Genomic DNA, 23512 nt, shown 5'->3' with positions numbered 1-23512 from the left:
TTCTGTTTTCGTCCAGCCACTTTATGATTGCTGGAGTCATTGTTGCAGCTTGGTTAGGAGGCTGTTGCTACAGCCTGCTCCTCTGGAGCAGGCCCTGCAGCAGAGATTTGCTGGGTCTTGCCTGGGTTGACAGGTTTGGATACAGCAGGAGAAACAAGAGCCACTGGGTTCAGGTCTCAATTTCGCAAGTTTGAGATGCCTGCTAGATTCCTAGGTGGAGAGAACATGAGGGTAGTTGGAGGCTTGAATCAGGCCAGGTCAGGGCAGAACGTGCAATTCTGAGAATATAGATGTATTCATGGGATTGGATTCAAAGCAGTAGGTCTCATAAATTAGGCGAAGTGGGGAACGAGGGAAGCTGCTGGCAAGTGATTGCTGACCAGGGATGCTGCTAAATCTTCTGCAGTGCACAGAACAATCCCCACGACAGAGAATTATGCAGCCGCGATGGCAGTAGTGCGAACGTTCAGAGACCCTGGCCAGGAGCATAAAGAAAGAGTGAGAAGCCTGATCCACTTGCCCGTGTTGTTGGTGCTTAGTCCTGTCTGACTCCTTGCAACCCCATGAACTGTAGCCCCCAGGCTCCTCTGTCCATGGGACTTTCCAGGCAAGAATTCTGGAGTGTGTTGCCATTTCCTTCTCCAGGGGACCTTCCCAACCCAGGGATCGAACCTGTGTCTCTTGCTTTGGCAGGCGGGTTCTTTGCCATCAGGGAAGCCCACTGTGCATGTAGGCATTAGGAAAAGTGAGCAGAGGAGGCTGAGAAAGGAGCAGGAGACAAGCAGAGAAGCAATACTTGGGGTGTGCTATCCGGAGCCCTTTGAATATACCAGGTTTTATGGAGGGACAGGAAGCCACTAGTGTGGAGTGATCTTCCAGCCTGAAGACACAGACTCTGGTGGTCAGTGCCCTCTGGGCTCATCTTGTCCTGTGATGCCATTTTCAGAGGGAGGAAATGAGAACTGGAGAGGGGGCCCCAGGGATGGGAATGCAGAGACAGAGGTGTTGGAGTTGGAGTGAGTCTCTGTCCCCACTGGGGCTGAGGCCTTGTTTATCACAGTCACCTGGTCTTGCAACCCAGGAGTGATGGGACAGTGGCTTGAGGGGCTCCAGCTCAGGTTGGCTGGTGGGAGCTCCTTATTTGAACATGCAAGGACCAGTCTGGGCCCCTCAGGTTCACTCCTAGTTCTCAGCAGTGTGGTTTGCTTTCTCACACTCTCCTCCCGCCTCCACACCCTCAAAAAGAAAGCTGTACAGAAGCATTCTCACGGTCACCCTTCCTCTTTGCCAGTCATGTGTGGCAGTTCTGCATTCTATTTGTTTTGTCCTGGTGTTTACTTGCATCTGCACAGGTGTTAAGATTCCTGGATTCTCCAAAAAGTGAACTTTACTCTCTGTATGGGAAAACTATTAAAATATATATATATATACAGTAACCTTCAAGGTAAGGTAATAGCCCCATTGCACAGAGAAATAAAGTTACCTACCCAGGATCACACATGGCTTGTGGTTGAGTTTTGCCTTTAGATTTGGGTCTGTCTGCCATGTAGCTTTTTAACCAAGACAAATGATCTGCAATGCTGCAGGACAGGGCATCTTTTCACATTCACGAGCTCTCACCACTTGCTGCTGTAGGGTTCGTTGGCCCAGCTGTAGGAATCAGGGGTCAGATAAGGATTTGGATGGCAATGGAATGAAGCACAAAGTACTTTTTTTCAAGGAGGCAGCTCCCACCCATTGAATTTGTGCTGTCCAACCCTGAATTTTCAAGAAAAACAGAAATCCTCAGACCTGAAAACTTTCTTCTTGTTTATTCTTCCACTGTCAATGTCACCAGCCTCCTTGCTTTTCTCTGCAGAAAGCAAGACTTTGGAAGCCAGGCATTCTTTGAGGTCTTGGATGCAGGTCTGGGTACCCCAGTTTTCCAGTTGTTGTCTTGATTTTTCTTTTTTTTCTTAGAGTGAATGAGGTGAGAAAGATGTCTGCTTTACTGACTGACAAGAGCATCTTCCAGGGTGTCTTGTCTAAAGATATTATTCGTTTAAAGGAGCCATTAACTTGTGCCTCCTGCAAGACCATTCTTTATAGTCTGCCTGTGTCTTTTGAATAAAGGAGTTTTTTTTTTTTTTCTTTTAACTTATAAAGGAGTGTTTATATTTTTGTTTTAAAACTTTTTGGAGGTGGGGTGTGACTCATGGCATCTTAGCTCCCTGACCAGAGATGGAACCCGTGCCCCCTGAAGTGAAAGCGTGGTCTTAATCAATGACCACATAGGAAGTGCCCTTAAAACATTTTGCTTTGATGGCTGTTTCTTTTATGGCTGGAGCCTTAGGTAGTGGGATTTTAGTCCATCATACATCAAAGCTGGCTTGGCTGTTCGTTAGTGTGTTCTGATTTTTGAGGAATCACATAATTGAAGAAAAAAATGTTTTTCTATGTAATGAATGCACAGGGAACAAGAAGTCAAGGTAGGATCCCATGGTCTGTAGCCTGCCAGGCTCTTCTGTCCAGGGAATTCTTAAGGGAAGAACACTGGCATAGATTGCCATCCCCTTCTCCAAGTCAAAGTACCGAAAGATGATTAATGAAAAGTCAGTCTATACCTGTAACCTCTGATCACCTGTTCCTCTTTATCACTCCCCACCTGTGAAAATAATAGTGTGACCAGTGTTGGCCCCTTTTATTTTTTTGGTCCATCCTCTTTCCTTGTTGGCTCTATTTAGTCTCCTTGGAAAGCTCTTTTCGACCTCAGTCTGGGTGATCTGGGCCCCACTTAACAATGTCTAGATTATGACCAACCTTGATAGTATATTAAAAAGCAGAGACATTACTTTGCCAACCAAGGTCCGTCTAGTCAAGGCAATGGTTTTTCCCGTGGTCATGTATGGAGGTGAGAGTTGGACTGTGAAGAAGTCTGATCGCCGAAGGATCGATGCTTTTGAACTGTGGTGTTGGAGAAGACTCTTGAGAGTCCCTTAGACTGCAAGGAGATCCAACCAGTCCATTCTAAGGGAGATCAATCCTGGATGTTCATTGGAGGGACTGATGCTAAAGCTGAAACTGCAATACTTTGGCCACCTCATGCGACGACTTGACTCACTGGAAAAGACTCTGATGCTGGGAAAGGTTGGGGGCGGGAGGAGAAGGGGACGACCGAGAATGAGATGGCTGGATGGCATCACCGACTCTGTGGACATGAGTTTGAGTGTACTCCGGGAGTTGGAGATGGACAGGGAGGCCTGGCGTGCTGTGATTCATGGGGTCGCAGAGAGTCGGACACGACTGAGCAACTGAACTGAACTGAGACAGTTTTAACTCTGTGCGACCCCATTAGATGGCGGCCCACCAGGCTCCCCCATCCCTGGGATTCTCCAGACACTTTTGAACAGGGAGTCCAGGGGAGGGCTGCACCGTGTGTCTCATGTGGGATCTTAATTCCCAGGGATCAAACCTGTGCTTCCTCAGTTGGAAGATGGAGTCTTAACCACTGAACCACCAGGGAATCCCCTGGACCCTTTATTGTCCCAGGGATGTGAGTGCTACTGCCATCTAGTGGGTGGAGGTCATGATTGCTGTCAAACATTTTGCAGTGCCAGAACTGCTCCTGGCCATTTACTCCCACCTGCAAGGCACTAATGTCCACACTGAGAAGCCCAAGAACACATATATTAGTATCTGCATTTCCTTTCCTCCTTTTCTCCCCTACACCAGCGCTAATGTCCTTTACTATTTTCCTTTTCATTAAACAGATGGGCTTTCCATTTCACTGCACACAGAGCTATCACGCTGTTATTTTAGTGGCTGTATTTTCTTCACTTTAAAGGTGAATGGTAACTTATTCATCCAGGCACTTTACGTATTGAGTAGTTCTCTACTTTTGCTGTTGGAAACAGCTGCGATGAAGACCCTTCTGCCCAGGTGGGAGTGAATCCAAAGGATATGTTCCTAGAAGTGGAGCCGTGGGCCACAGGCTCTGTGCTGCTGATATTTGGAGAGATATTGCCAGATTGCCCTCTGAAGGGTGGTTCTGATTTATGTTCCCATCAGCAAGGTAAGGTTGGTGCCTCATTTCTCCGAAGTGGGTGTGTTTCTTTCTTTCCTTCTTTCTTTTAGTCCCTGGTTTGCATTTATAGCCTAAGCTGTCTTCCTATCAGCTGAGAAGTTTAAATGTTGACAGCCAGGTTGGATTCTGCAGATATTCCCGATATAGAAGGGCAGAAGGAGTCCTGATAATCTCAGTTCAGTTCAGTCGCTCAGTCGTGTCTGACTCTTTGCGACCCCATGAATCACAGCACGCCAGGCCTCCCTGTCCAGCACCAACTCCCGGAGTTCACGCAAACTCATGTCCATAGAGTCGGTGATGCCATGCAGCCATCTCATTCTCTGTCATCCCCTTCTCCTCCCGCTCCCAATCCTTCCCACCATCAGAGTCTTTTCCAGTGAGTCAACTCGTCGCATGAGGTGGCCAAAGTATTGCAGTTTCAGCTTTAGCATCAGTCCCTCCAATGAACACCCAGGATTGATCTCCTCTAGAATGGACTGATTGGATCTCTTACAGTCCAAGGGACTCTCAAGAGTCTTCTCCAGCACCACAGTTTAAAAGCATCAATTCTTCGGCGATCAGCCTTCTTCATAGTCCAACTCTCACATCCATACATGGCCACGGGAAAAACCATAGCCTTGACCAGACGGACCTTTGTTGGCAAAGTAATGTCTCTGCTTTTTAATATACTATCTAGGTTGGTCATGACTTTCCTTCCAAGGAGTAAGCGTCTTTTAATTTCATGGCTGCAATCAGCATCTGCAGTGATTTTGGAGCCCCCCAAAAATAAAGTCTGACACTGTCTGCACAAGCTGCTAGGAGCCAAATGAGAAAGAGAAGCTCATCTTTTTCTCTCTGTGGAGGACAGTTGAGTCCATACACTGTTGAAAGTTTGTGACACTCAACTCCTAAAGGTCCATTCCCAGGGACCCTAGAGCAGTCCCCTCCCTGGCTTTTGGTGGTTTCTCATTAGAATAAACATTACAATAGCACGTTGACCCCATATTTTGTGAAAAGAAGTGCTTTATTTTTCATTCCTCTTGATTATGAATATTCAGTTTTTAGGCTAAAATTAAGACATTGCACTTACTGTAGACACACATGGGTAGGCCACATGCACTCTAGGCTTTCCAGGTGGCTTCGTGATAAAGACTCCGCCTGCCAATGCCAGAGACGTGGGTTAGATTCCTGGGTCAAGAAGATCCCCCTGGAGAAGGAAATGGCAATCCATTCCAATATTCCAGCCTGGGAGGTCTCATGGACAGAGAAGCCTGGCGGGATGCACTCCATGTGGTTGCAAAGAATCAGACATGACTGAGCACACATGCAAGAACAAAAGCAAAACCAAACAAACAAAAGATGCAGTGTAGACACACACAGGTACACACGCATGCTCATACTTGATTATTTTGGTGATGTGTAGATCTGTTTGTATGAACCGCAAGGTTTCATACAAGGTGCACAAGGGTTAAGACAAATCATGAGGCATTTTCTTTACTCACAGACAACATCTGTGTAATACAGGGCTTACAGCCTTACTGGCCAATTGGAAACACCCGAGGAACCTTTTTAAGGCCACCACTCAGGCCTTCCTTCATGCCTGTGAAGTCAGTCTCTGGAGGTGGGGCCAAGTAGTCAGGGTTATTTTTCTAAACCTCTGGACTGGACAGGGAGCGATTTCAATGTTAAGGCATGGTTAGCAGTCAGGGGCTGGCACACATTCCAACCTGTGGACCAAATCTGGCCCCCAACTTGTTTTTGTAAATAAAGCTTTATTGGAATGCAGTATTTCACGCATTATGTTATGGCACTTTTGGAGTAGAGGCTATACTCCTGCAAAGGTTCATTTACTCTGTGGCTCTTTATGGAAAAAATTGGTTGAACCCTACCTGATATGGTCAGTTGTGTTTTTCGGTAACAGATGTGTGGAATCTGTTAACCACATAGGAATGTTGTAGAGAACAGGATGTCCTGCTGTAACACGGGCAACACCACCATCTCCTGCTACTCCACTTCATGGGAAGTATTTTTGTGTGATAACTTCTTTTCTAACTTTATGCATGAAAAGGCTGCCTGTGTTTTCCCTTTGGAATGCAGTGGTTCCTCATTTCTGAGAGCAGAAATGATGAGATAGACCTCCTGTCTTTCTCCTTTTACTGTCATGTTCTCATTTCAGCTGCTGTTTAGTTTGATCTTCCTCTTTTCTATGTTCCTCAGTCCTCCTCCTCCTAGTTTTTTTTTTTTTTTTTTTTGCTCTTTGATCCCTCTTTCGTGGTGTTTGTTCACTTCGAAAAATGCCTCTCCCGTAAAATTGAATGAATATTCTTCCCCCTCTAAAGGAGTTGAGCATTCAGCCATTCTCCTTGCAAGCATCTTCATTCCTAGCCCTGAGAGGCTCTCTGAAGGGCCCCAGATCAATATGTGCACACACACCAGACAAAGACATGCATGCACGTGTGCACACTCGAGTCAGTTTTCGTAGAGCGATTTCTTTAATGACAGGATGCTTTCCCAGTGTGCTGTGAAAACTCCCTTTTGGAATCTCCCTGGTGGCCAACCCCAAGTGTGCCCTTGGGACAGAGTCATTCCTAATCTTCCCTCATTATGGTGATAAATGAAGTTTGAGCGATTTGTGGCTCCAGTCTTCTATGAGTGGGTTGGATGGGGCTTTGGGGTGACTACGTGTGGCCCCTTAAAAGAGTAAATCTCTGGTGTGTGGTATTAGGAGCAGCCCCCCTTCTTGGGTGCTGGGCGGAGTGCAATGGTCACGTTAAGTGGGAGAATGAAGGCTTTGGAGGAGCCCTGCGGTCCAGCACTCAGTCTGTATCTTGGTCTTTGTACCAGGTTGGTGGTTGGAGGTGACATTCTGGGTGGGGGTAGCAAAGAGATGGGAGAAGTCGGATAGTGAGCTGATAGCCAGTGGAACCAGCTCAGAGGAGGCTGATCTTTATTCTTGATGGATCCTTGAGGGATCCAACATCCTTTCTGACCTGCTTTCGGGGATCAGTCAGGGGAACTTGGCACCCCTTATCAGACCCCAAGCGCGTTCGGGTCTATTGGAGGTGATGTCAGGATGAAAGACCGTGCTTCCTGCCTGCAGAGTCTCTCACTGTTTTCTGGGCCTTTGCTACTTCCACCATTTTGTCCCCTTGTTATGTTCTGGGGGTCTCCATCCTGGGTGTTCATTGGAAGGACTGATGCTAACACTGAAACTCCAATACTTTGGCCACCTCATGCGACGAGTTGACTCACTGGAAAAGAGTCTGATGCTGGGAGGGATTGGGGGCAGGAGGAGACGGGGATGACAGAGAATGAGATGGCTGGGTGGCATTGCCGACTCGATGGACATGAGTTTGAGTGAACTCCGGGAGCTGGTGCTGGACAGGGAGGCCTGGCGTGCTGTGATTCATGGGGTCGCAAAGAGTCAGACACGACTGAGCGACTGAACTGAACTGAACTGAGAGGTGGCAGCAGAGGAGGTGGGGAAGGAATTCAAGAAATGCATGCTCATGGAGCCTTGGGAATCTGGGCCAACTTGGTCAAACAAAGACCCAGCAGACATGGGGGTTGGGGTGGTGGTAGGGGCAGGCAGGACCTTCGGACCTGAGTCATTAAGCAGAGGTCTTTGCCCGCAGTTGGTGTGAGGAGGAGTTGACATCTTACCTGAGCAAGAAGACACAGGTTCCTGTCCAAAACTAATCGGTCCCCATTCCTCAGATAGATACCAGGAGCCAAAGGGAGGTACAGCACACCAGCTGGAGTGTCTGCCTGTCTTGTTTTCCCTTTCTTTAAATATTTATTTGGTTAGGCGGGGTCTTATTTGTGAGACGCGCGACCTTTGACCTTCATTGGTGGCATGTGAACTATAAGCCGGGGCAAGTGGAATCTAGTTCCCTGCCTAGAAATACAACCTGCGCCCCCTGCATTGGGAGTATGGAGTTTAACCTCTGTACCACCAGGGAAGTTCCTATTTTCCCTTTCTTTAATTTGACCTCCAGACAAGGTTGACGAAGAATGAATTCTCTAGGTAAATGAGGAGTTGGGGTCCCCATCTTTATCGGTGAGGCTTTATCTCTGCGAGGCTCAGCACCTCTCTAGGCTACAAGCCCATGATGATCTGAGCCTGAAGTTCAAAGCAAAGTGGCCAGACTCAGTGTGTCATTTTTCTGCTATTGTTGAAGTTGAACGTAGTGTAATCTTTGGCTATGGAGGATCCACAGTGATGCTGAGCTTCATGGAAACCAACCATCTGGCTGGGGTTGTGCATTTTCCATATTGAAAGTGACCCAGGCGATAGTTCAGTGGAAACCTGCCAAATGTTCTCTCAGCCTCTTATGTCCAAGTTAGCCCAGGCTGTCGAGTAGATAATACTGTTGGGGTAAACGATAGAGATATTTAAGGGTTTCTCCTCCTGGGCTCAAAAAGGTGTTTTCTAGAAGAAGCCAAGTGATGAGCGTTATTCGCTATTTCCCTCCAGTGCCTGATCTCACGAGGGGGTGGTGGTGTCTTCAAGACTGTAGCAAGGCCGAGATGGACCTGATGGATCTGGCTGAGTCTGTCCAGCTGCAGTCTGCTCCTGTCTCTCTCCTCTCCCCCAAGGGGCAGATTCACAGCAGATTCCAGCTAAATCTTGGCAAGACGATAGAGAGTTGCAAAGCACAAAGAGGTGTGTGTCTTGGTTCGCTTATATGATTATCACCATCATTACGGTCTTTAGGGGTACCACCTGGTGGAAATGAAAGCCCAATCCCAGCTCCATTTTTAGCAGCAGTTTTACCTTTGGCGCGTTTGGTGAACCAAAAAATATTTCTCCTGGCAGAATATTTCAGACTTGCTAGTTAACTGTTCAGAGGGTATTTTGAGTTTGTCAGAGTACGATCTTTGAGAGTGGCAGCCTGCTGACTCGAGGTGCCAGTTGTAAGAAAATTTGGAAGCAGAAAGAGCCTCCTGAGTTTTACAGTGTGCTTCTCTGCACACGGCAGTGTCTTCATTTCAGGGTCACATGTATCCCACAGTTGTCCAATGTGTCCAACACAAACCTTTCCCCTCCATGCTGGGCCACGCCCCTTCCCCACTCCTTCCCCTGGCAAATACATCCTGCTTCTGTATCTGTTGCCTCCTTTCCTCGTCCCCATGCTGCCTGCCGTTTTACACTGCCTACCCGAAACCTATCCCTAAGGCTGAGCTTGGGCATCACCTCCTCCAGGAAGTCTTCCTTGACTGCCCTCCCTGTGTGCCCACCTCCTGGGGGTACTTCATGGTTCCAAAACATCTGTGGTCCCTTTGTGTGTGTGGGTATCCCTCCCAATCTAGACTGGAAGCTCCATGAGGGCAGAGAGGTTTGTCTTATAAAGATCTTATAAAGACTTGCCCTCTCCAAGATACTTGGTCTTATACACTTAGTAATGCTCTAGAATGTTTGTTGACGAGGTAAATAAAGTCAGGAGGGCATTTGTAAGGAAATAGGAGCTGGCTGGGTCTCAGTAGAGAAAGCCAGTCCAAGGTGAGGTTTCTTTGTCACTGGGTGCTCTGGGAGTCACCCAGGCTGTCTAACAAAAGCATTCCTTCCTGGGTCGCCCATTTGGTTAGGACATTGAGTGACGTGGATGAAATTTTGCAGTTCGTAGTCTTCTTGGGTTCTTGCAGGCAGCTGGTCTAGGTCCTCGGTTTGTTATTGTTAATAAGGATTTACGGAGGACTTCGTATGCCCCTTGCACTGTGCGTAGATGGTCCTGGAAGGTTGATACTGTTATCGAACCCATTGTCCAGGGGAAGAAACGGAGGCTCAGAGAGGTAGCTCCCTCGTTGAGGGTCACACAACTAATAGAAGCAGAGGAGCAGGATCCGAATTCACCTCCTTTGGGCTCCAGTATCCACGCGTGTGTGGCCATGCTTGTCATTCTGTTGTCCAACCTTTAATTACCAACTGCACAAGCCCTGACATCCAGAAATTAAACCAGATTTGGTTTTTAGATTCTTCCAATTTGAGCCCTGGAGGAGGTGGATGTAGTTCACTCCTGATCCTGCTGGGCTGTTTGTGGGTAACCTTTTACGATTTTCTCTTCCATGATCCCATCATGGCAACCATTGCTCTAGAAGGAAGATGATACAGAGTTGATGGGGATTTCCTCTTTTCGAAAGTGTAGGGTATCGGATTATTGACCAGCAGATGGATGACACTCACTACAGGGAGCAGAAAACATAAATGGTTAAATGAAATTATTGTTAGAAATAGACTTTTGCCCATTTTTGCTTGTATATGGAGGACACTCCTGGTGTTTTACCATTTTTCCTTTTGCTTGAGACATGGAAATGGGTGACTTTCCTCTGGACTCAAATACAAGTAGAAAAACAGTAGAAGCACAGTAGCGGTTGACTCTGCTTCAGGGCAGGGAGCCAGATGGGGGCTGGGCAGCTGGGCCACCTGGAGACAGTGCTCCCCCAACTGAAAGGGGCCAGTATTTCTCAGCCCAAGCCAGTCTTGCAGGCAAGTGACCCAGAATGGCCAGGTCTTCTTCCCTTTCAGACAAGCCTAACATCTTATTTTCTGTGTGAAACTTCCCGATTTGTGAATTGGCCAGCACATGCTAAGTTTAAAACAACAAATTACAAAATACTGGAGCACATTGGGTCAAAACGTTGCTTCCTAGATAACACGCCTGCTTGCCCCATGTGGCTCATTGCTGTGAGTTTGCATCACCTGCTTTAAAGCTTGGCTTGTTTCTTTGATAAAAAAAACTTAATGCTTTGGGAATTTGTGGGAAGAGCCCGTGTCTCTGGCCTTGTCTCTCTGTCTCAGTTTTCTCTGTGTCCCAGGACAAGTGATTTCTCAGGGCCTCTTTCCCCCTCCCCCAATCTGTAAAATAGAAGCACAAGCTGGAATCAAGATTGCTGGGAGAAATATCAATAACCTCATATATGCAGATGACACTACTCTTATGGCAGAAAGTGAAGAGGATCTAAAGAGCCTCTTGATGAAAGTGAAAGAGGAGAGTGAAAAAGTTGCTCAACATTTGGAAAACTAAGATCATGGCATCCGGTCCCATTACTTCATGGCAAATAGATGGGGAAACAGTGGAAACAGTGGCTGACTTTATTTTGGGGGGCTCCAAAATCACTGCAGATGGTGACTGCAGCCATGAAATTCAAAGACACTTACTCCTTGGAAGGGAAGTTATGACCAACCTAGACAGCATATTAAAAAGCAGAGACATTACTTTGACCACAAAGGTCCAACTAGTCAAGGCTATGGTTTTTCCCAGTGATCATGTATGCACGTGAGAGTTGGACTATAAAGAAAGCTGAGCACCAAAGAATTGATGCTTTTGAACTGTGGTGTTGGAGAAGACTCTTGAGAGTCCCTTGGACTGCAGGGAGATCCAACCAGTCCATCCTCAAGGAGGTCAGTCCTGGGTGTTCATTGGAAGGACTGATGTTGAAGCTGAAACTCCAGTTCTTTGGCCACCTGATGCGAAGAGCTGACTCATTTGAAAAGACCCTGATGCTGGGAAAGATTGACGGCAGGAGGAGAAAGGGACAACAGAGGATGAAATGGTTGGATGGCACCACCCAACTCAATGGACATGGGTTGGGGTGAACTCTGGGGGTGGTGATAGACAGGGAGGCTGTGCATGCTGCGGTTCATGGGGTCACAAAGAGTCGGACATGACTGAGCGACTGAAGTGAAGTGAACTGAACTGAACTGAAAATGGATCAGTTTTACCAACTCCTGTGTAGCATTCACTTCCATTCCTCCCATTCTCTGTGTCCCAGTGTGTTATGTGTGCGGCCAAGATTTAGCTCTGGATAAATTAGGAATTCATGTGGTTTGGCCCCATGTCATCTTTGAATGTCAGTAACTGAAACCCTCTCCAGGAAAGTTCCATTTGTCACGTGTAGTCAGATGCAACTTAAGTCTACTGCTAACCCCACCAGGCCAGTGTGATGCGATGTGTGGTTTGTTTGTTTGTTTGTTTTTTAATTCTAGCAGTGAGCATGGAAAATATTTGTGGGTTTTTGGTCCTGCTCTTTATTCTGTGACTACGCCACATGGTGGGTTTTTTTTTTTTTTTGTTGTTGTTGTTGGTTGGTTTAATTTGGGCATGCTTGAATTCTCAGAATATGTTTATATGGCTGTCAAGCACAGTGATTCAGGGGAGTATGAGAAGTCAGATAGTAGCAGAAGTGACTCTATCAGTAATGAGAAGCAGAGGTCCGAGAATGAGCCAGAAAGTGCTGAAGACAAAGAGGGGGCTCAGATGGGCAAAAAGCCATCTACTGTCAATAGAAAAGCCCAAACTGCTGAAGCCAGTGGAGATGGAAGAGGAGCTGAAAGCATGTCACCAGCCAGTGAGAAAGTGGATTCAAGATCAGTCTAGGAGAAGACGAGCCCCCAGCTTGAGAAGGACTTTTCAGACAATGCAAAACCCTTGCCTCATCCCACAAAGGATAAGCTGAAGGGAAAGAATTGACGGAATCCTCAACAGTACATTTGGACCTGGACTCCAACACAAAGAGCGGACTTGACATAAATTTAGGAAAAGACCATTCTGCATAGGAGGGTCAAAAACCTAGGAAGGAAGCCAAAGAACTGTCTCCCAAGCAGGAGGATGAGTGGCTGTACCAGTTTCTAGTTTCTTGATTTGGTTTTAGAATGTCATCTTGCCATTTGTAGTATCACGTGTCATGTCACTTTCTGACATCATGAAGTGTGGCACAACAAAGCTTGGATTAGCTCCTGGTCACCTAGCTAGTTACTGAGCAGGAGAAGGAATTAAGCTGTGCCTGCCCACCTTTTACCTTGTTGATACCCAAAGTGATTGATTTTGAGCACAGGGAAAGAAGTCTCTTAGAAAGTAATAGTTGCTTCTAGCAGTCAAGTCGTTTTGAACCTAAGCAGTTTCTTTTCCAATATGCCTAAAGTGTTTGTCAATGTGAAGACATTGGACAGGGCTGAAACTGATAAAAGTGTTCGATTCAAAGACCTTGATGAGTTTATTCCCCCTTACCTCCCCTCACGCTGCCCATGCATCTCAAAATACATTTTCTTACTAGAATATAAGACCTTTTGGGTCGGTGGCACCAGGCTGCTGAGTTCCTTAGGCCTCTAGACATCCAAGGGGCAGTGTATGATGTGCACCTGAGCCCGTACTCTGTCATATTTGCATTTAAGTGACATAGGCTTGAGGTGTCTCAACCTTGGCGCTATTGACTTTTTATGCTGGATAATTCTTTGTCCTGGGTATTGAAGGATGTTTATAAAGACCAGTATCCCTGGCCTCTACCAACTGGATGTCAGCAGCATCTACCCAGTGGCAGCCTTCAAAAGTGTCTTGACAAAGCTAAATCTCCCCTAGTTGTGAACTGCTGCCTGAGTCTTAGTAGTTCCCCCTTTGCTGCTATTAGGGACTGAACCAGCAGTGGCTGCTTTCAAACCTGCCACACCCCAGGCATGTTGGCAGACCCCCCAGTGTAATATAGGAGTGATTTGAAGGATATTCAGCCCATTGACGAAGCAGTCAGCGAATTTCTCAGCTGGCTTGGCAAGTGGGTGATGATATGCCCAAGAAAGATAAGCATTAATTAAGGGCCCAGCAGAGACATGGCCTAAGGACAAATCGGAGATTGTAGCCTTAAAACCTCTTGGACTTTCTGAGCTACATAGAGGAATAGCCAGGTTTAATTATGTGGCTCAGTGGTAAAGGATCCACCTGCCGATGCAAGACACAAGAATTTGATCCTTGGATTGGGAAGATCTCCTGTTGAATGAAATGGCAACCTACTCCTGTAGTCTTGCCTGGAGAATTCCATGGACAGAGGAGTCTGGTGGGCTATATAGTCCATGGGGTCACAAAAGAGTTGGACACAACTTAGTGACTAAACAGACAACACACACAGCTTCTGACAGGAGCTATCTTCTCAGTTCTGTGTCCCCTGGGGTTTACTTAGTTTGGCTGCTTAAAGCAGGAGAGGGGAATGGATTTTGAGCATATTTCCTCTGCGTTTGTATCATTGTGAACTGTTGCAGAACCTCAGTTCCTGCAGTTAATTGAAAGAGGATAGAATATCTCAGTGACACAGGGCAGGAAGAGAGAGAGGCAGTTGAGTCAGTCAGGAAGGAGGGATCACCACCCCATCCCTTAAAATTATGAATGGCATCTGAAACACCCAATTCTGTGTAGATTGTGGTTTGAGGGACCGCTCCTGATGCTGTAGAAAGCAACAGGAGTAGCATTTATTCCATGAAGTTTGTGGAATTGTTGGGTCCCAGATGGCAGTGTTCCTATGAATGACACATTTATACTATCCCGCTCTTTCTGAAATAGATCTTTTGTTTGGTTGTGGGTTTTATCACCCCTTCCAGAAAGAATCTGTGATATACTGATAAAATGGAAATGATGACAGTGAGAAAGCTGAAAATAGAATAGTGAGAGATCTGGGGGAAAGTTTGTATACAAAAATAACTATTTCAACCTTCAGAATTAGCAAAGTCAGGCTTCAGTTTTGGCTCCGAGTTTCCTGGCAGTCGAAATGAAAAGGGAAAAACATATGAGTGCTTTAAAAGAACTCGTGTTTCCCCCCTAAATGGAAAAGCATTCCAGTTGATAACATGAAGCTGAGCTTTTCTCACTGGTATCTGAAGGAAGTTTCTCTAGGATCCTCTGAGTGTGTGGGGCTTTCGCAGAGGCTGAAATCCAGAGCCACCTGAGGGTGATTTCGGCCTTGAAGAATCGACTTCACGACAGACTGCAGTGGAGCATCTTTTCAAAGGTGTGGTTTCACTCATGAGTTTATTAAGTGATGGGTATTTTGGAGAGTGCTTGGTGACCTCCAGCTGATGTTCAGTTACGAGTGCAGCTTATACACAGAATCTGAATCCTCAAACAGAAAGCTGTTTTTTCTAGCTAGAGATCCCAGAGTAGAGGCTAAGGGAACTCACTTCCGGACCTTGGCTACACTTAACCTGTGTCACATCAGTCATTTCCAGCCTTCTCTTAAAAAGTCCTTTTTTAATGTACAAGACAGTAACCTCAGTCGGATATAAGTAGGCTAGTTGGGTGGGGCCGCTTTTGGAGTGTTGACCTGTAAGAAAGTCACTTCTTTTTGAGACTGCAGGTGATTATATCCTTCCAAATTTTTAGGACAAATGAAATTTCCCATGGCCTTTACTCCCCCTTGCCCCAAGTAAACCATCAGTATCCTTTAGAAATTAGAATGTTGTCGTGTCTAAATTAAAAGCCCCCAAGACTGTGTCAAGCCTGGAATGTTTTCAGATTGCATACTTCTGTTCTTGTTGTTGTTGTTTGTTTGTCTGTTCGATTTAATTTGGAAAAGAGCTCCGGTGGGACTCTATCAGAGCAGCAACAAGCTACAAAGCCAGCTATCTGCTCTTGCAAGATGAGAGAGAGAAAGGACCTTTTTGTGGTTGTCCTTTGCCCAAGGAGGTATCAGACTAGCTAATCAACAAGAAAAGTACACTTTTTAATCACATGTCAGAAAAGTGAGGCACTAAAGTTGCTTTTTCAGGTGAGAAGCCTTGCCTGTGGCATCTCTGCCTTTTAGAAAGGCCAAGCTCAAAGCCACTTCTGCCCCCTCAAGGGGAAGGGGCAGTGGCTGTGACCGATATCTGGAAGGTTGTCCTAGGCAAGGATAGGGGTGTCCTCACTCTAGGTAGAGATCTTCTCCCAGCCCCACCCTGTGTTCTTGCCCAGGACTTTGGCTGAATTCTTCCCCAGAGGAGCAAGAGGGCCAGACAGTTGTGTAACCGCCAAGACAGCCCCACCCCCAGGAAGAAAAGTCAGCCTGTCAGCACTCTTTCCCTTTCACACTCCTTGGTTTTCCCAGACCGACAGTTAACTGACAATTTCCCCTAGAATAATCAAGAACTCCTGTCTTTTCTGGGTGATAGAAATCTAAAAATGATAGGCATGGAGTCATGCAGCAGAAGCATGCTGGGCCCCTACAAAAGGTGTTGTCATTAAGGGCTTCCTTGGTGGCTCAGATAGTAAAGAATCTGCGTGCAATCCTGGGGGCCCAGATTTCTTTCGCTGGGTCGGGAAGATCCCCTGGGGAAGGAACTGGCAACCCACTCCAGCATTCTTGCCTGGGAAATCCCATGGACAGAGGAGCCTGGCGGGCTACAGTCTATGAGGTTGCAAAAGAGTTGGACACGACTGAGTGACTTCACTTTCAGTCCTTATTAAAAAGAGTTAGATGTCCAGACACGTTGTTTGAGATCAAGGATACTGACTGGCACCAGTGTTTTTTGTGTGAACCCGAGGGGGTCCTCTCTGGGGGTGCATGTTCATCTCTCCTGTGCCTGGGGCCCCTGCAGTCACAGCTGACTCCCTTCCCTTCACAGATGAATACTCATGTGGTCACCCCTTCTCCGCTGTTCAGTGCTTCTGGCTCTAACCTGCCTTCCGGCCAGCCCTTCTCACTGCCTGTCCTCACGCACCAAAATTCTGTCTATTCCTGGGCATGTCTTGGCTAAAACTGTTCTCCTCCAAATTTTCCCTGCTGCCTGTTGAAATCCTGCCCTCCACCCTCATAACTCAGTTCCTCCCAGTAGATACACTCCGAACGGCAGCGTTTTTCAAACTCTAGTCACTTGTATTCATTATTATTGTCATTCCCAAGACCTGCTTGTACAATTACTGCCTTAATATATTTTTTATCTGGAGCAGCAGCTCTTAAATTGAACTCAATTTTGGACGTAAACTTGACTACAAGGCAGTAGGTAAACAGTATTTTGTGCTCTACATAAAAGATGCACTATGGATAACTGCAGTCAAAATAAAAGCAGGGCTTCTAAATTCTCCATAAATACCATTATCCTGGCGATGGGTCTGCCCTTGGTGTGGAGTTCCCTTGAGCGTTAGGTGTCAAGGTACCGAGACCACACTGAGACTATTCTGAAAGGAATTAGAAGAGATGGAAGAAAATACTCTTTTTTTTTTTTTCTGGGTGATTCATTGTTTTTCAGTGCTTTGGCCTTTGGGAGGCTGTCTGATTCCTTGGGATATGTGCTCTGTAGGTGTCCTGGCCAAGGAAAGGGTTCCTGTTAATGTCCAGATGGACTTTGGCTAAGTCTTTCTCAAAGTGCTGACTGAACTCTAACTTTGTAAAACAAGGTACTTGCAATGATTCTGTTCATCCACTGGGTCATGGACTAGCAGGTGGGCAACTCCAGGCCAGGGGCTGGGTCATGTTGACCTCAGTCCCCCAGAGGCCTTGGCAAGTATCTCAAATGTGAGCAAGCACCTAACCCAAGGAGACTGATGTTTTAAGCTAGAATATGCTGCGGAAATGGCCTAAGCATATAAAGTGAGAATGTGCTAATTCACGGGGAGGTCCTTGGCATGGTAGCCTGGGACGGTCACCTAGAACTCACTGGCCTAGAGACCCTGCAGGTCAGCCTGAGTCCCGTCTACTTTCTGTTTCGTTTTTTCATGTGTTGCCTTCCATTGTAGGTAAAGCTCCACCATCCACAACAGCAGGCAGCCAGTCTCCGCCGGAAATGCCGGTCCTCACCTGCTCATCCTCCCAAACTCGCACGGCTGGTGTCATGGCCCCCACCAGCACCACCTGCACGGTCACGGCCGGACCGCTGCTGCTGCCGCAGCCTCCGCCACCACTACCACCAGCACCACGGGTAACCCGGTGAAAAAGCAGAAGCCGATTTTACCAAAGGAGACTGCCCCAGCCGTGCAGCAGCTTCTGTGGAACTCATCAAGTAAGTTTCAAACGTCCTCCCAAAAGTGGCACATGCAGAAGATGCAGCGCCAGCAGCAGCAGCAAAGCCAGCAACAGCAGCCTCAGTCTTCCCAGGGGACGAGATATCAGAAGAGACAGGCTGTGAAAGGTACCGTGCCTCCCCGCTCTGCTGTCCATGGCACCCGCTCCTTTTTTGCCGCATGGACTGGGGAAAAATAGTCCTTGTTTTATTTATTTAGTTACCCTTGGTTGCCTGGCCACTGTATTCTGGAGGTCTGATACATTCCATTTGGCATTATTCTGAAAAATTATTTTGCAGCTTGTTTTTGTACTTTTTTATTTTTCATTTTATAAACGCTATACACAGGTCTTCTTAGAAGGGGGTGAAATGGATGCCTGAATGCACAAACATCTACTGTATTTTTTGACTTTCTATTTCATTCTTCACCCTTTCTCAGAGGTATTGTTAACCATAAGATGTTTTTCTAATTCATGTATGCATATATATTTATGTATGTGTATATACATATTGGACTGCAAGGGGATACAACCAGTCCATTCTAAAAAGAACAGTCCTGGGTGTTCATTGGAAAGCCTGATGCTAAAGCTGAAGCTCCAATACTTTGGCCACCTCATGCAAAGAGTTGACTCACTGGAAAATACTCTGATGCTGGCAGGGATTGGGGGCGGGAGGAGAAGGGGACAACAGAGAATGAGGTGGCTGGATGGCATCACCGACTTGATAGACATGAGTTTGAGTGAACTCCAGGAGTTGGTGATGGACAGGGAGGCCTGGCGTGCTGTGATTCATGGGGTCGCAAAGAGTCAGACACGACTGAGCGACTGAACTGAACTGAAGTATAATGATCCTTTCAGGGGAACTTGGGAGTTGGCAAGAAGGAACTCATTGTTGGTATGGTTCCTAATTCCCCGATTGTCCTGTTAAAGATAAATAAACCTGGCCTTTAGATGAAGTAGTTAGGATAGATTTTAATCTGCTGTTTACTGTTGCCATAGGGCAAAATGTCCAGCATGAACTGAAGTCAACTCCAGTGTGTACACAGGGCACTGGGGTTTTAAAGGGAGCATTTGGGAATAGGGAGTGGGAATCATGGGAACTCTATAGAGTCAGAAAATGAAAGTTTTACAAAAAGTGGGAAGGGGGTGTTGGTCCATGTGAAATATCTGGGTTTGCTAACTCTGTTCCCTCTTAAAGGTAGGCTTCTGCCCTCCCATAGAGACTGGGCAGTGGGCCCTATCGTTAGGTGTTGACTGGATCAAGCAGGCCATTCTATTGGCAGCCTTGAGTTTTCTTCAGTTCACTTCAGTTGCTCAGGCGTATCCGACTCTTTGCAACCCCATGAATCACAGCACGCCAGGCCTCCCTGTCCAGCACCAACACCCGGAGGTCATTCAAACTCATGTCCATCGAGTCGGTGATGCCATCCAGCCATCTCATTCTCTGTCGTCCCCTTCTCCTCCCGCCCGCAATCCTTCCCAGCATCGGAGTCTTTTCCAGTGAGTCAACTTGTCGCATGAGGTGGCCAAAGTGTTGCAGTTTCAGCTTTAGAATCAGTCCTTCCAATGGACACCCTGGATTGATCTCCTTTAGAATGGACTGGTTGGATCTCCTTGCAGTACAAGGAACAGGGTCTTCTCCAGTACCACAGTTCAAAAGCATCAATTCTTCGGCGATCAGCTTTCTTCACAGTCCAAGTCTCACATCCATACATGACCACAGGAAAAACGATAGCCTTGACTAGACGGACCTTTATTGGCAAAGTAATGTCTCTGCTTTTTAATATACTATCTGGTTTGGTTATAACTTTCCTTCCAAGGAGTAAGCGTCTTTTAATTTCCTGGCTGCAGTCAGCATCCGCAGTGATTTTGGAGCCCCAAAAAATAAAGTCTGACACTGTTTCCACTGATTCCCCATCTATTTCCCATGAAGTGATGGGACCAGATGCCATGATGTTTGTTTTCTGAATGTTGAGTTTCAAGCCAACCTTTTCACTCTCCTCTTTCACTTTCATCAAGAGGCTTTTGAGTTCCTCTTCACTTTCTGCCATAAGGGTGATGTCATCTGAATATCTGAGGTTATTGATATTTCTCCCAGCAATCTTGATTCCAGCTTGTGCTTCCTCCAGCCCAGCGTTCCTCATGATGTACTCTACATATAAGTTAAATAAGCAGGGTGACAGTATACAACATTATACTGTATACTCCTTTTCCTATTTGGAACCAGTCTGTTGTTCCATGTCCAGTTCTGACTGTTGCTTCTTGACCTGCATACAGGTTTCTCAAGAGGCAGGTCAGGTGGTCTGGTATTCCCGTCTCTTTCAGAAGTTTCCACAGTTTATTGTGATCCACACAGTCAAAGGCTTTGGCATAGTCAATGAAGCAGAAATAGATGTTTTACTGGAAATCTCTTGCTTTCTCCGTGATCCAGCGGATGTTTGCAAGTTGATCTCTGGTGCCTTTGCCTTTTCTAAAACATCTGGGAGTTCACGGTTCACATATTGCTGAAGCCTGGCTTGGAGAATTTTGAGCATGACTTTACTAGTGTGTGAGATAAGTCCAATTGTGCAGTAGTTTGAGCATTCTTTGGCCTTGCCTTTCTTTGGGATTGGAATGAAGACTGACCTTTTCCGGTCCTGTGGCCACTGCTGAGTTTTCCAAATTTGCTGGCATGTTCAGTGCAGCACTTTCACAGCATCATCTTTCAAGTTTTGAAATAGCTCAATTGGAATTCCATCACCTCCACTAGCTTTGTTCGTAGTGATGCTTTCTAAGGCCCGCTTGACTTCACATTCCAAGATGTCTGGCTCTAGGTCAGTGATCACGTTATCGTGATTATCGTGAGTTTTCTTAGGTGGGGACTTTAAAGGGGTGGGGTTCATCCTAGGGATGCAGCCTTGAGCTGTTGGAAACTGTGTTACTCCTTAAAGACCCAGGTGTAGGCCTTGCTGAGAAAGGGCTCCATGGAGCCTTGCTCAAGTTTGGCCAATGGGAGAATCTTTGTCCCTTGAAAGCAGAGAAACTCAAAGAGTGTGGATTGGGCCCTGCTCCCACCACATCTTCGAGCGGGGACCGCCTTCCCCAGGCAGTGGGGTGACTAAGAACTTTTGCTTTCCCTGCTGTCCAGCAGAAAGTGATCACACAGAACCCATCCACCTCCACCATCACCCCGGTGACCAGCACCTTGTTGTCTCCCCTGGTCACCAGCTCAGGTTCCACAAGCACCCTTGCATCCTCCGTCAGGGCAGCCCATCACCACCGCTTCAGCTGATGTCGATGCAGAGACCACCAAGTACACTAGCCACGTGAGTGCCAGTTGCGTGATAGGGGAGGACCAGCCTTGGATATTTGCAGGAATTAAAGGGGACCAGGAAGTGGTGGAGTCCCTCCTCAACTCGCCTGTCCTCTTGGCATGTTCCTTGTTAGGGATGTGGTGGGCAGGCTTGCCTGCTGTGTGTTCACTTGTGGGCACACTCTCCATTTAGGTTCTGTCTTCTGTCTTTTAAAATTTATTATATTGAAGTATAGGTGGTGTACAATGTTCTGTTAATTTCTACTCTATAAGAAAATGATTCAGTTATATTCACGTATACTTTTTCACATCCCTTTCCATTATGGTTTATCTCAGGATATTGATTGTAGTTCCCCGTGCTATACAGGAGGACCTTATTGTTTATTCTATGTGTAATAGTTTGCATCTGCTAATCCCAGATTCCCAATGTATCCCATCCACCACCCCAGCCCTCCTCTCTACTTCTCTCTTAATTTGCCAAGTGCTTTTATGCTCACTGTTGAATTTGGGCAAGTAAACCTTGCAGATATCCTTGCTGTCGGATGAGAGCGCTCTCGAGTGATGTTCAGGTTCATGTCTTTGGAACCCAGGGAGTGAAAATCACCACCAGAATTGCAGCTCTCTGGGGAGTCCCTTCTGCTCCCTGCTGGTGCCTTGAACAGCAATTGATACATAGTTATGTTCTATGTATACATAGAATGAAAGCAGGTTGCTGCCTAACTTCTCACTGGGCTTCTTATCAATAATATATTTTTTAAAGTGTGAACATTTTTTAAAGTCTTTACTGAATTTGTTGTAATATTGCTTTATTGTCCTTCTTTTAAAACCTTTTGGTGTTTTGACTACAAGTCATGTGGAACCTTATCTCCCTGACTAGGGAATCAAACCTGTACTGCCGCCAACATTGGAAGGCAAAGTCTTAACCACTGGTCTTCCAGGGATGTCCTCACACGCATTTTATAGATGAGCATACTGAGATCTGGCCAGGTCACACAGCTTGTCCAGGGTTGCGTAATCCGTGAATGTCTAATTGGCATTTGAATGGTAACAGCCAGCATCTAGAATATCCTCTTGACCTGGCTTTGAGCTGACTTGTGAATTCACACCAGGCCTGCTGACCACAGCTGTCCGGTGTCTACAAACTGATTGTTGTTACATGTGGCTTTTTAAAGCAACCAACCCCGCTTAAGAGTCAGTGTGGCTAAAGAGATAGGATCCAAGTCTTGGGGTTACGTCTCTTATTTAGTATTTCTGTCCCCCCGTTTTGAACACAACAAGAATTTTTATCAAATCCCTGAGTTTCAGAACAAGAAGTGTTCAACTGTTAGGTGTAGTGGCAGCCTCAAGGTTTTTTACTTACCTGTTCATCACCTTGAACTAGGATTGACTTCATATTTTTATTTCTAGTGACTTAACAGAAATAAAATTAAGTCTAAACTCACCAGATCCTATTCTTCAAGGCTTGAAGCCTAAGTCCATCTTCATTCTGTTAAAAACCAGTGATTAGCATGCAAGTGTTAAAGAATTAATACAAGCTTTCCTGGTGGCTTGTCGGTAAAGAATCCTCCAGCCACTGCAGGAGATATGGGGTCCGTCCCTCATTGGGGAAGATCCCTCATGCCCTGGAACAAGTAAACCCACGCACCACAACTACTGAGCCTGTGCTCTAGAGCTTGGGAACTGCAACTACTGAAGCCTGTGACTAGAGCCCATGCTCTACAACAAGGGAAACCACCACACTGAGAAGCCCGTAAACTGCAACTAGAGAGTAACCCCAATTCACTGCAACTTGATGAAACCTTGCAAAGCAGCAAAGACCCAGCACAGCCAAAAATAAATGCATAAATAAAATTTATTAAAGAATTAATGGTACCACTTGGAGCCTTTCTTCCTAACAAGAGCTGCTGTAGAATGACAAGAGAATTGAAAGAGGGTAATTTTTAAAATTAACTGATTTAAGATGTCGGTATTGCCCAAATGGCTTTCATTTTTTAATTGCTTATCTGTTTGGCTGACCCAGGTCTTTAGTTGTTGTGTGCAAATTCTTAGTTCACACGTGGGATCTAGTTCTCTGACCAGGAATCAAATCCAGGCCCTCTGCATTGGAGGTGCAGAATCTTAGCCACTGGACCATGAGGGGAGTCCCCCCAGATGGCTTCTTGTTTGCTTGCCATTGGTTGGACTTCTTGTATCGCCTCCCATTGATTTGGTCCAAGTCATCTATTTACAGATGAGAAAACTGAGGCTGCCACGCAGCTCTGGCTAGTGTTCACGCCAAGCCAGTGTTCTCCTCTCCTGTAGCCATTTTTATTCCCTCCGCTTTACTTGTGGAACAAAATTGAGGAATGAGCTTTTGGATAGGCATTTTCATCGCTGTTAGGAAAATGAATACAGAGACATAGTTTTGGACCTGGGCAACTTGCTTGTGTCTGAGGTGACCCGGA

General features: G+C 46.3%; 1 pseudogene; it reads left to right on the top strand.

The window, feature by feature from the left end:
• Positions 1 to 447: 447 nt before the first annotated feature.
• LOC148773146 (MYND-type zinc finger-containing chromatin reader ZMYND8-like) overlaps positions 448 to 23512 on the top strand; it is a 53220-nt pseudogene continuing 30155 nt past the window's right edge.

Source organism: Moschus berezovskii, chromosome Y, assembly GCF_049115385.1.
Source record: "Moschus berezovskii isolate FMDL1 chromosome Y, NW_MosBer_1.0, whole genome shotgun sequence".
Taxonomy (NCBI): Eukaryota; Metazoa; Chordata; class Mammalia; order Artiodactyla; family Moschidae; genus Moschus; species Moschus berezovskii.
The sequence above is the reverse complement of the archived record's forward strand: the minus strand, read 5'-3'. Positions and strand labels throughout refer to the sequence as shown.